The sequence below is a fragment of the Pteropus alecto genome, unplaced genomic scaffold (genome assembly GCF_000325575.1).
Source record: "Pteropus alecto unplaced genomic scaffold, ASM32557v1 scaffold45, whole genome shotgun sequence".
Lineage (NCBI taxonomy): Eukaryota > Metazoa > Chordata > Mammalia > Chiroptera > Pteropodidae > Pteropus > Pteropus alecto.
In genome coordinates, this window is record NW_006442491.1 from 22,042,832 (window position 1) to 22,053,965 (window position 11,134).

Sequence of the window (11,134 nt, forward strand, 5' to 3'; positions counted from 1 at the left end):
GCGCCCGGAAGCCGCGTCGCCGCCGCCAGGTTAGCCGTCTACGCCGCCCTGCTCCGGGCCCCCAGGGCCCCGCTGCGTGCAAGCGCGCGCGCGTGTGTGCGCGTGTGTGCGCGCGTGTGTGCGTGTGTGTGTGCGCGTGTGTGTGTGGCGGGGGGTGGGGCGCGAGGTTGATCACCGAGGGCTCCGGGCTCGGTCCCTGGTCCTCGAGCCCTGACAGACCCGCGGGCAGGCTCCCGGGGCTGGACACCATCGGGACCCGGGGCGGGCGCCCGAGCTGGGAAGCCCGGGCCTCGGTTCGTTCGACTCCATACTGGCGCGGGTGTGTGTCGGGGTCCACGTAGCTGGGTGTGTGTTGGGCGTGAGCGCGCGAGTGCCCGTGGGTCTGTGCAAGTGGCTGCTCGGTGTGTGCGCGCGTGCGTGTGTGCGCCGGGTTTGCTTCTGTGTGTGAGGGTCTGTGCCCTGTATGTCTTCGTGCGACTGACTGGACTGGGTGGTGTGTGTGTTTCTGGGTGAGGGTGTGTGTGTCTGAGTGTGTCTATCTGTGAATGTGTCTATGAGAGGGTGTGTCCGAATGTGTAGCTGAGTGTACATCTGGATGAGGGTGTGTGCCACTGGCTTCCCTTGTGGCTGGAGCCTGAGGCGGTGTGTGTGTGTGTGTGTGTGTGTGTGTGTGTATGTGTGTGCGTGTGTCGCTGTGTGAGAGCCAATGTGACTCCCCGTGTGTGCGCGTGCGAGGGCGGGTGTGCACTCGCGTAGCCCCGCGTAGCCCCGGTGTGCGTGTGCGCGGCTTTGTCTCCGCACTGCCGGGAGGAAGGGGTGGGGGCGGTGGCCGAGGCGCTGCTGTCGCCAAGAGCCCGGTACCTGGCCGGGGCAGTGGGTGGGGGCAGCGACAGGAGTGTCTCCGCCAGGCAGAGGCGCCCTGCTGGCAGGTGGGCGGCCACACCCCGGGGGCCTGAGGGAGCTGGGCTGACAGCGGAGCCCAGGTACCCGGCCCAGCTAGAGTGGAGGGCGTGTCCTGCCTGAAGCCCGGTGTGTAGGGGGGTTTGTGGGTGTGGGTGTGGGGTGGTGGTGGCAGTAGCGGCGACATCGTTCCCCAGGCTGGTGACCCAGTCATTTTAGGGATCCATTTCCTGTCGCGGCGCTGGGACTGTCGTCCAGAGCCAGACCAGGCCTGGCCAGGTCAGCTGCACTCCCACCCTCACCCCTGCACTGAGAGTAGATTCACATCTTAGGTGCCTTGAAAGGAGGATGGAGAACCAGTCTCTTAAAGGGCCAGTCCCTCCCCGCAACCACTCCCGCCTCAGGAGACCTTTACTTTGAGAGAGGTCTCTGGGTGTGTCTGTACCCCTTTCCCCATTTATTGGTGCAGTGCATGCATTTCTAGATCTGTAATCTATGTGCATGTGTGTGTCCTCCATGTGTATTTCTTGTGCATTTAGATGCATAGGTAAGTTTTATCAGGGAACAGTGAGTGATGTATGTCTTGATGTATATGTATTTTCATAAGTTCTGGTATATTTGTTTTTATGTACAAATAGCTGATTATATTTTAGTGAGACTGTGAATGTGAGTTTGCAAGAGAAGTGGCATCTTGCTGCCAATTGGAATAGGACAGAAAAATTTTGTCCAGGGCTACTCTATTTTAGAAAAACTGGGGTAAAAGGTAGTTTGGAAATTTTGCCCTGCCTTTGTGGGTTTCAGATGCTGGTACTGAAATGTAGGTAGGTTAGGGTATGACTGGCTACAAAGATAAAGAAGAAACAGATTTACGGGAGGAATGAGTTGTTCTGGAAGAAGTATATCCAAATGCAAGAATTCTTCCACTTCCAGTTCTTTTCCCTCATAACTTCACCTCCCCCTCTGCTGCCTGGCTTGCCAGGATAAAGTACACAGGATTTGGAGTGTAAAGGGAGGGAGCCGCGAGTGTGAGAGGAAGGAGGGTGGATGGATGACAGGATTGGAGGCCAACAGCAGATTTCTGCAATTCTTAAAATGTTTCCCTGCCCAAGGCAGCAGAGCTGGGAAAAGCTGAGCTCGCTGTCCCCTTCTCTGAATTCCTTTCCCAGGATAGGAAAGGCTCAGGAGCCCTGAAATCTGGTCTAGGGGTCTCCTTTTAACTTTAGTCAAACTCTTTATGTGTTCACCTATCCACTCAACACATTTTTATTAGCTTCCCTTATGTCAGAGTCTAAAGCCCCTAAGCCTCAGTTTCTCTGGCTGAGCAGCTAGTAGGTTGGATTCTGGAACTTTGAGGCCCCTTCCTTTTCTCAGAGTGCTAGAGTTTGTCTCATTGTTACCGATTCGGGAATCTACCTTTCTAGCCCCCTAGGATCTTGGCCATGGTCTCCACTCACAATTCTCCCTAGCCCCCATATATTCTAGTCTAGAGCAGTGGTTCTCAAAGTGTGCTCACTGTACCAGCAGCATGGTCACCTGGGATCTTGTTAGAAATACAGATTCTCGGGCCTCACACCAGACCTACTAAATCAGTAACTTTGGGGGTGGAGCCCAGCAGTCTGTATTTTAACAAACACTGGTGATTCTGATGCACTGTAGACCTCAAGAAAAGTGCAGACAGGGAGCCAGAACCTGCGATAGGTTAGAACACCTGCAAAGCCTCTCTTGTTCCCTCCTACACACGTACCTGAAGTAACCCACAGCCCTAGCCTGGCAGTGGTTCTGGTTTCAAGTACCAAGTCTTCCTTGTGATCTTGGACAAATCGCTCCTTCACTAAATAATGAATGCAATGACTCATTGACAGCATCCACTCTGGGCCCGGTTCTGAACAAGGGGTTTCCCGTTCTGCTCAGTTTCTTCACTCCTTACCTTGACCTACAAGATACAAGACCTGTAGGAGGGAGTCCCTGCCCACCTCTCTGGAAGCCAGCCACTCTGGCATTCTTTTAGCTCACCCAGGCAGTCGGAGCTCTTGTGCCTCTGGGATTTCGCACATGCTGTTCCCTCTGTCTAGCACACTCTTACTGAGCTTCTTGTCTTGGTTAACTCCCACTCTTCAGATTTCAGCTCAAGTCACTTTCTCGGGGTGGAGAACCTTCACCAACTCCCTAGGCTGTCAGTTTTTTTCTGTTATACGTTCTTAGAGCTCTCTGCATTTCATAGTACTTATGAGAATTTGTAATTATACATGAACTCGATAGTTGTTTGTCTCTCCTCACTGAATTGCAAATACCATCTGGGCAGGAGCTTGCTTATTAGTCTTCCTAGTGCCCGTACTCAGTGTCTGGCTTTTATGATTGCTGTTCAATAAATTTCTTGAATGGATAACTTCATAAAATGAGAGATGGTACTAAATGATACCCAATTTCCTCTCATGTCCTGACATTGTAATATCTAAGCAGGCCTTGGACATTTTTTGAAGTAGATTTATCTTTTTTATTGCTGCATCTCCTGGCCATGGATTTGAACCCCCACTGTGCCCCAGGCCCATGCTGGGCTCTGCTCTAGGGGAGGCAGGAGAAAGCTCTTCAGGAGACACAGCCTAGTTTATTTTCTGTGTCCTCCTGAATTAGGATCTTGCAAGAATGAGAAGAGGAAGAACATTGAATAAGAAATCTCAAGATTGGAGTCCACGCCTTGTTATTGACTGGGCAAGTCGCTTTCCCTTTCTTGCTGTTTCCTCTTTTGTAAAAGGAGGGTATTAGGATGGACTGTATACCCCGTGTTGGTTACTAGCACTGGCTCTAGAGCCCTTTGGGCAAGCGTTTCATATCTTCATTTCCTTGCCTGTAAAACAGGACCAGTGATAGTATCTGTTTTGTAGGATTGTTTTGAGCACGAAATGAGGTAAGATACATGGAATGCTTTGCACAGTGCTGAGCACAGAGTAAACATTTGGTAAATGTTAGCAACTATTACTATTACGGCCAGACCACAATTCAATTCAACATTCTCGAATGCCTTTTGCCAACTCTAAGCCTACAGAAATAGAAATGAATATAACAGTGTTCACAGGCTGGACTTAGGGGCAGACGTGTAAAGATGTACAATGTACAAGGTGCGAGGGTGTGGTTGTTCGTGTAAGAAAAGGCTTAATGGAGGAGAAAGATGGTGTTTGGGCTGGATTCGATCTTCCAGGTAGCTGGAGCAGCACGCGCAAAGGCACTATGGCTTGTTAGGGGAACTCCAAACAGATCCATATGGTTGCAGCAGAAGGTGGTGAGTGGTAGAGATGAATAGGGTGAGTGGCTGGAGGTAAGGCCTGAGAGGAAGGTTGGGCCCAGATCTGTCACAGGTTGAAAATCTTGACCTGAGACCTACAGGTGGTGGGGAACAAGGGAAGAGGATTACGCTAGCTTGGAAAGATCAGATTTGCATTTCAAAAACATAGCTCTCCAGGTGGCATTAGAGGATGGCCTGGGTGGAGGGGGAGGATTGTTGGCCAGGAAGCTGGGTTCGGAGCGTGCTTGTTTGCACTCTTGGAAGGGCCCAGTGATGGATAGAGACCTAGACAGTGGATGGATTTAGGCCAGCCTAGGCCAGGGAGGTGAAGGAGAGATGAGCATGACTTCTCACAGGCCCCGGACCCCCTATTAATCTCCAAGGCTAATGAGCGGAATCTGAAAATTAGGATTTGAGTCCCAGGTCTGCTACTAATGATCTCAAAGAGTGTATGAATTTCCTAGGGCTGCTTAACGAAATACCACAGTCTGGGTGGCTTAAAAATGTAGAACTGTATCTCTCACAGTTCTGGAGCTAGAAGTCAGAAATCAAGGTATTGGCACGGTTGGTTCCTTCTGCAGGCTCCGGGTGGGGAAGTCTGTTCTGTGCCTCTCTCCTAGCTTCTGGTGGTTGCCAGCAATCCTTGGTGCTCCTTATCTTGCAGCTGCATCTGCCTCTGTTGTTACATGGCTCTCTCCCCTTTCTCCCCGTGTGTCTCTGTGTCATCTCCTCTCCTCATAAAGACGCCAGTCATATTGGATTTGGATCCACCCCAATCCAGTATGACCTCATTTTATTTTAACTAATTACATCTGCAAAGACTCTATTTCCAAATAAGACCACATTTTGAGGTTTCGGATAGACATGAATTGGGTCGGGGGAGGGCACTGTTCAACCTAGTACATACAGGAAGATGAAAGAGTTCAGGTCTTGGAATCCCACAAGCCCAGGTTCAAATCCAGGCTTTGCAATGGAACAGCCATGAGTCTTCGTGTAAATCAGTTATTTTTTCTTAGCCTCAGTTTCCTCTTCTATGAAATGAGAACAGTAGCACCTACAATACTGTGTTGTGTTAGTGAGCCTCAGTCAAGACAACAGGAGCAAGCCTAGTGAGGTGGCACATAGTAGGCATGCAATATTTATTACATCCTCTTTGGCTCCCCTTTCTCTGCACTTAGTAGCTGGGACAAGTCGCTTTGATCTTGCTTCACTTTCCTCATCTGCCAAAAGTAAATAATCATCATCCACCTCTACCTCTCTCACCAGATTGTGAATCCTGGGGGATAATGAGAAAGCCCGTTGTCAAGTGCTTAAGAGTTTGTTGCTGTAATTTTTAATTATAATTCTCATCATCATCATAACCCTTGGCCATTGCCACATCTACTGCCTTCTCAGCAGGGCCCAGCCCAGCCCACTTCTCTCTGAGGCAAGTCTTCTTTGCCCTTGTGCTCAGAGATATCTTTAGAAGCATCACTGCTGTTAGAATTGGAAGAACCTCAGAGACGGCCCTTGCCCTCCATTGCCCTCATTCACCAGAGGAGAGACACATGCTCTGAGAGAAATGGCACCCCAAAAGCCACCCAGCTGGTCAGTAGCAATTGGAACACCTTGTCTGTGGTTTCTGTGTACAGTCTGCCAGTGCTTTTCCCACAACTTGCAACTTTAGTCTCAGAAGCAGGAGCTTGGGGCAGGTAGAGACCCGGAGAGAGCTCTGCACTGGGCCTGGAGGTTGGGACCCAGGGGGAAAGAGGCCCGCTGAGTCAGGATCAGAATTCCCAGCAAGAGGGTCCTTGAGTCCTCAGTGAGCAGGCAGGGCCTCTACAGGCTAGATGGGCAGGTGGTTTTGTTCTCAGCCTGGCTGAGGCCCCCTCCGCCTGCTTCGGATGGAGGAGACCACCCTGGACAGCTTGGAGATGCAGAGCCTGGAGGTAACCCAAGGCTTCGGTGTCCCTACTGACAGCCAGGGCAGTGCTCTCAGTGGTGAGCGTCCCTCTAAGCCTTGCCTTGGCGGGCCTAGGGAAGGTTCTGGAAGGGAGAGAAGGCTTTTCCTGTCTTGGCAGTTTCCCTGAAGTCATCTCCCTTCCCCCAAGCTGGGGGACCCAGGTCCTTTCTCACCCCTTAATTTTCCTTTGATCTTCCTTGCTCCTCTTCTCAGTTTTCTCTCACTCCCTTTTCCTGCCTTTCGCTCTTCCCTCTCCCCATCTTCTGTCCAGATTAAAGTTCTAAAGATAAAGCCTCTGGACCCAGTTGAGGTGGGTGTTTTCAGGGTTTCCTAGGGCCACCTAGGAATTAGAAAGCCTAGCCTTCCTCGTCAGAGGCTCATGCCACTGACTGATAAACAACTGCTTACGTTTATTGGCTTACCATGTGCCGGGCCCCGTGCTAAGCGCTTTTCACGTCTATGTCTTTTAATTCTTGCACCTATGCAGGGAGGCAGAGATTACAATCCCCATTTTATTAAAGGAGGCTAAGTAACTCACCCAGGCCTACCCAGTCCTTAGCCAACAGGCAGCCCAGCTGGGATTGACATCTAGATCCATCTAAAGTTGGCAGGTGCTCTTGAGTCTTTCCTATACTGCCCTGGGTAGGGCCTGTGAGAACGTTTAGGGGTCCACAGAGGGATGTGCACGTGCTCAGATTCGGAGAACAAATTCTTGGCTTAGAGAGCAGGGTATCTAATCCAGGCTTCCTGTCTCCCAGGCCTGTGCTGTCACCACCTCAGAGACTGGCCTTCCTTCATGTCAGCCGCAGGGCTGGCCAAGGCTCTGAGACCGTCTGGTTCCAGAGAGCTGCCCACCTGTGGGAGAGACACTGCAGCAGGGGCAGGTGATAGGGCTGGTCTGATGACATTTAACTTTCTTCGTAAATGTTATTTTATTACTGGCCACCTCAGTTTTTCATAGATCATCTTGAGTCTTCCAGTTAAATAAGCTTATCATCTGCAGAGAGTAATAGTTTTGTCTCCTCAGAAGAGTGCTTGGGAGCTTGAGGGCTTGGAGATCCTCTTTCAGGCTCAGCGATGGGTGGAGGCGGAGGGAGGCAGAGGCTGGAGCCAGGAGACCCAGGCTCAGGAGTACAGTGTGCTAGAAAGAAAAAAGGAAGGAAACCAGAGCTGGCTGAGGGCCAGAGTGAGTCTGTAGAGAGGAAAGGAGCCTTGAGGCTGGGGTTGATTAGAAACCTCCTCTCACCCCAAGTTCAGCCCAGGAGTCCTGACTCCCTCCCAGGCAGGGCTGCCGATCTCAGAATTGAGCAGCTGTGGTAGGCTTGCTGGCCCTCCACCCACTCCCATTATGGCCACGACCATGGTCAGTTTGAGTAGTTGGCTCAACCAGAAAGGACCTTGATTAGTGAGCATTGGCTTTAAAACTTTTAGCCACAGAGTCCTCTCTTCATAGGCAAGGAAATGGAAATTCTATATGTGAAACAGCTAAAAGGAGCGTGCTCAGAACACCCCCTTACCTCTGAGGGTTCCCTAAGGCCGGGCTTCTTAAACTTTGCTCCCCCAAGAGCAGCAGAGAAGAGCTTGCTAAAAAATACTCTCTTCTGGGACTCAACCAGAGATTCAAACTCAGTTGCTCTCTGGGAAGGTGAGGCCCGTTGTGGGGCCCTGGAATCAGCCCATTTGAACAGGTTCCCTGTCGAGGTGACTGGGAGACAGGGCGTTCTCAGATTGCCCTCGGAAAATGCTGGTCTCGCATGCTCATGAACTTCTGAAACAGTGTGCACACCTTTGAGAGTGTGCTTTGACCTCGGGAGGGGATCCAAAGGCACCCTCTGAGTCTTTGGGTCACTACCCATAAAAGTTTGGAACCACTTTCTTCGAGGTGGTTTTGTAGAGTGGGAGCCTGATGACCAGGGAAGGGTCACCCAGGTTCTAATGGCGGAGTTAGGTGTCGAGGGCAGATCGCTTCTACTTCTCAGCACATTGCCGGTTTTAAGTGAAGGTGCTGAGAGGCTGTGGACCAGTCCTTTCCCTGGTCTGGCTTTCGTTTTCCCAGTTGTAAAATGAGGGTTGGACAGGGTAAACCCAGGGTCCCCTGTAGCTTCGATCTGTGGTTTGGATTCCAGCTCTCTGCTGCCCAGTTCATATATTTTGCCCCTTTTTTTTTGCTGCCTCCCAGCTTCACCCACCTCCAGTGGGACCAGCTCTTCCTTTCAGTGTCTCCCATTTTCAGAGATTTCTTACAGAGCCTGGATCTAGCTCCTTGAGTCCCTTCCGTGAAACCACATGCCCAGGTGCTTAGCCCTTTCTCTCTTTTGTGCCCACTCACCATGAATGAACCAGGTGCCTGTGAGTCTGGGGACACCTGGGGCCAGTGCCAAGGGGAGGGGCTTGGAGAATGTGTTTCCTGAGGTTCCTGGAACATGCCCAGTGCTTACCTGTGTCTTTGCCCCTGATCCCGGGGTTTCTCCCTGCCAGGAGAACCACCCCCATCCCCAATCACTTTTGAAATTCTGTCTGCCCTTTCAAGGCTCAGCTCAGATGCCAACTTCTGTCCCACAAAGCCTCGCGAGTCCTCCCATCCCTATCCCCACAACGAGAATTTGTCTTTCCCTCTTCTGCATTCTCTTAGCACCTTATCTGTTCTTCTCTGGGGTCAAGTTCTGCTTAATCTTCACTTTATCCTGGGATGTGGCTTGTCTCTCTTGCTAGATTTGGGAACCCTACCTTAGGATGTCTCAATATCATTCCTTGCCCCACCAGCGCCTAGGACAGGGCTTTGCATGGAGCAGGTGCTTAATAGAAGTTTAAGTTCTATTGTAGAATCTGCCTCTGGCCCTGGGCTGGGCAAGTTTCTCCAGAGCCCCTGTGGCCCCGTCACTGGCAGGCCACAACTTCTCACATATCCTCCCCTTTATTTGTGGGTTGGAGGAGGCCAAGTTTGGCAGTGGGTAAGAACTTGAATTTCAGTCTTGATTCTGCCATTTCCTGGCTTTGTGACCTTGAGAAAGTCAGTTCTCCTCTCAGCCTCAGTTTCCTCAGCTTAAAACAAAGGGGTAGGGATGACAAGTCTGTTGGGGGCTTGGCAGGATTAACCGAAATGGTATGTGTAAATACAGAGATCTGATCTTCGCAACGAATAAATGGTCAATAAATGATTAGAATTCATTATTTTTTTAGTTAATGGGTATTATCATTGGTGTTTCGGTAGACTGCTACTGTGTTTTGAGCATCATGCTGGAGGTGGGGTGAGAGAGAGAGGCAGACAGACAGACAGACAGATGACAGACAGAGAGAGTGACAGAAAAATCATTGCAGGAGTTCCTTGGTCTCCGGAGTCTTAAGGCCAAGTAAGGGCTGCAAGACTCTCCTAGGAGGAGTGGCATCTGGAAGAGACATGGCTAAGTGAGTTGAGGCAGGGAGACAAGCGTTTGTTTTGTGGGTAAAGGAGGTGAGTTCCAGCCTAGAGATAGGGAAGCGGGGCATGTAGTTTGAGAGTTGAAGGAAGGATGCAGGAAAGCAGAGAGAAAGCAGAGACAGCTCTAGTATCTCCACATAGCATGGGGTTTAGGGTCAGCACCCCAAAAGGAGGGGGAGCTTCAAGCTTTGTTTTGCTAAGAAGAATCTGGAGGACTGATGGCTCATGATGCCACTACTGAGAACCAGAGGGGGCGGGGGCGGGGAGGGAGGACTGGAAAGTTAGGGCTTTATGGTGGAGGTAGTGGGGACCAGTGAGCAAGGAGGGCCTTTGTCCCTCTCTGCCCAGGCTTGAGCTGAGAATGGTCAGGGGTGGGCTGCAGCTCCAGGCCTCTGCAGGCTTACCACGGAGTTTATCCCATAATAATAGGGCCATATGTTTACCTGGCCAAGGTTGAGATGAACTCTGCTCTGTCTGAAGTAACAGTGCAGTTTGATCTCAGAAATGTCAGAAATTTTAAATATCAGAGGCAGCCAGCAGGAGAAGCCATCTCCTGATCCACCCTCCTCATCTTCCCCCACCCCCCGACATTACACAACTGGGAAACAGGCCCAGAAGGGGAAACCCCTACCCCCCGCCCTCTTGCCCAGGAACACCAGTGAACTGGCCACATTGAGTTCAACTCCATCCCCCAGCAAGCTGTGGACCTAGGCCTGTGTTAGGGGTTGGGGGAAAAGGGTGAGGAGGGGGCCTGGGAACCCAAGGAGGCATGTAAATGACAAGCAAATGTCATTTACAGATTGGGAGCAGTCTGTTACAAGGGTGTAGTGTGTGTGATCCCAGGTGAGTGGGCTGTGAGTGGGCTGGAGCCATTATCATTCTAGGCTTTCCTTCCCAGAAAAGAAAAAGGGCCACATAGGTGGGGCCAGAGGAATACTGGGATGTGAGGAAGTTCAGGGGCCTGAGAAGAGGAGGGTGTTGCCGAGCAGCCAGAGACACAACTGTATTACAGTGGCACAGAGCATCCCAGCATCTGCGAACCTGGCTCTGTGTAGCTTTGTATAGGGTACCATAGTGGTATCACCCTCATTTTATGGGGGAAGAACGAGGGCTCCAAAGATCACAGCTAGAAAGGGCAGACCCTGGATGGGTGACTTCAAAGCCACGTTCCTGGCATGCCCTGGGTGGCTGCCGTCCCAGTCCTCAGCCCAGCTCAGTCTCTGTGAAGAGTTGGAGTCAAAAGGGTCAAGGAGGTAGGTACCCAGCCCGGGGCAAGCCACCTTGTGCCTTCCTGCACTTCTCCATCAGTCTGCCCATCTATCTGACCTGTTTTCACCCTGCCCCCTTGTTCGTTAATAAGAAATATTTACTGAGCACCTACTATGTGCCAGGTGACTGCCCTTGACCTTGTGGAGCTTATGCCTTAGCATGAGGGCCGTCCCTCATTGGTGGGATATGCTGAGAAGGAGCAGGTGAGGGGTTTCACTAGCTACCTCTTTCTCCCTTCACAGCTTTTATCTCTTTCTCTTTCTGCCCCCTTCCAAGTCCCCTTACCCCCTCTGATCGGGCTTTTTGCTGGGACTGCCTCCTGCTG

General features: G+C 51.3%; 1 protein-coding gene across 10 annotated transcripts in view; it reads left to right on the forward strand.

The window, feature by feature from the left end:
* Nucleotides 1-6: 6 nt before the first annotated feature.
* The window catches only part of EPB41L1 (erythrocyte membrane protein band 4.1 like 1), a 120,728-nt gene continuing 109,600 nt past the window's right edge, over nucleotides 7-11,134 (forward strand). For 4 of the 10 annotated variants that reach the window (XM_025039797.1, XM_025039799.1, XM_025039800.1 and 1 more), the window contains exon 1: nucleotides 12-29. The gene's annotated coding sequence lies outside the window, so the exon portion shown is untranslated. Of the gene's footprint in view, nucleotides 30-11,134 lie in introns of all 10 variants that reach the window. The other 6 variants (XM_025039793.1, XM_025039795.1, XM_025039798.1 and 3 more) reach the window with 3 other exon arrangements.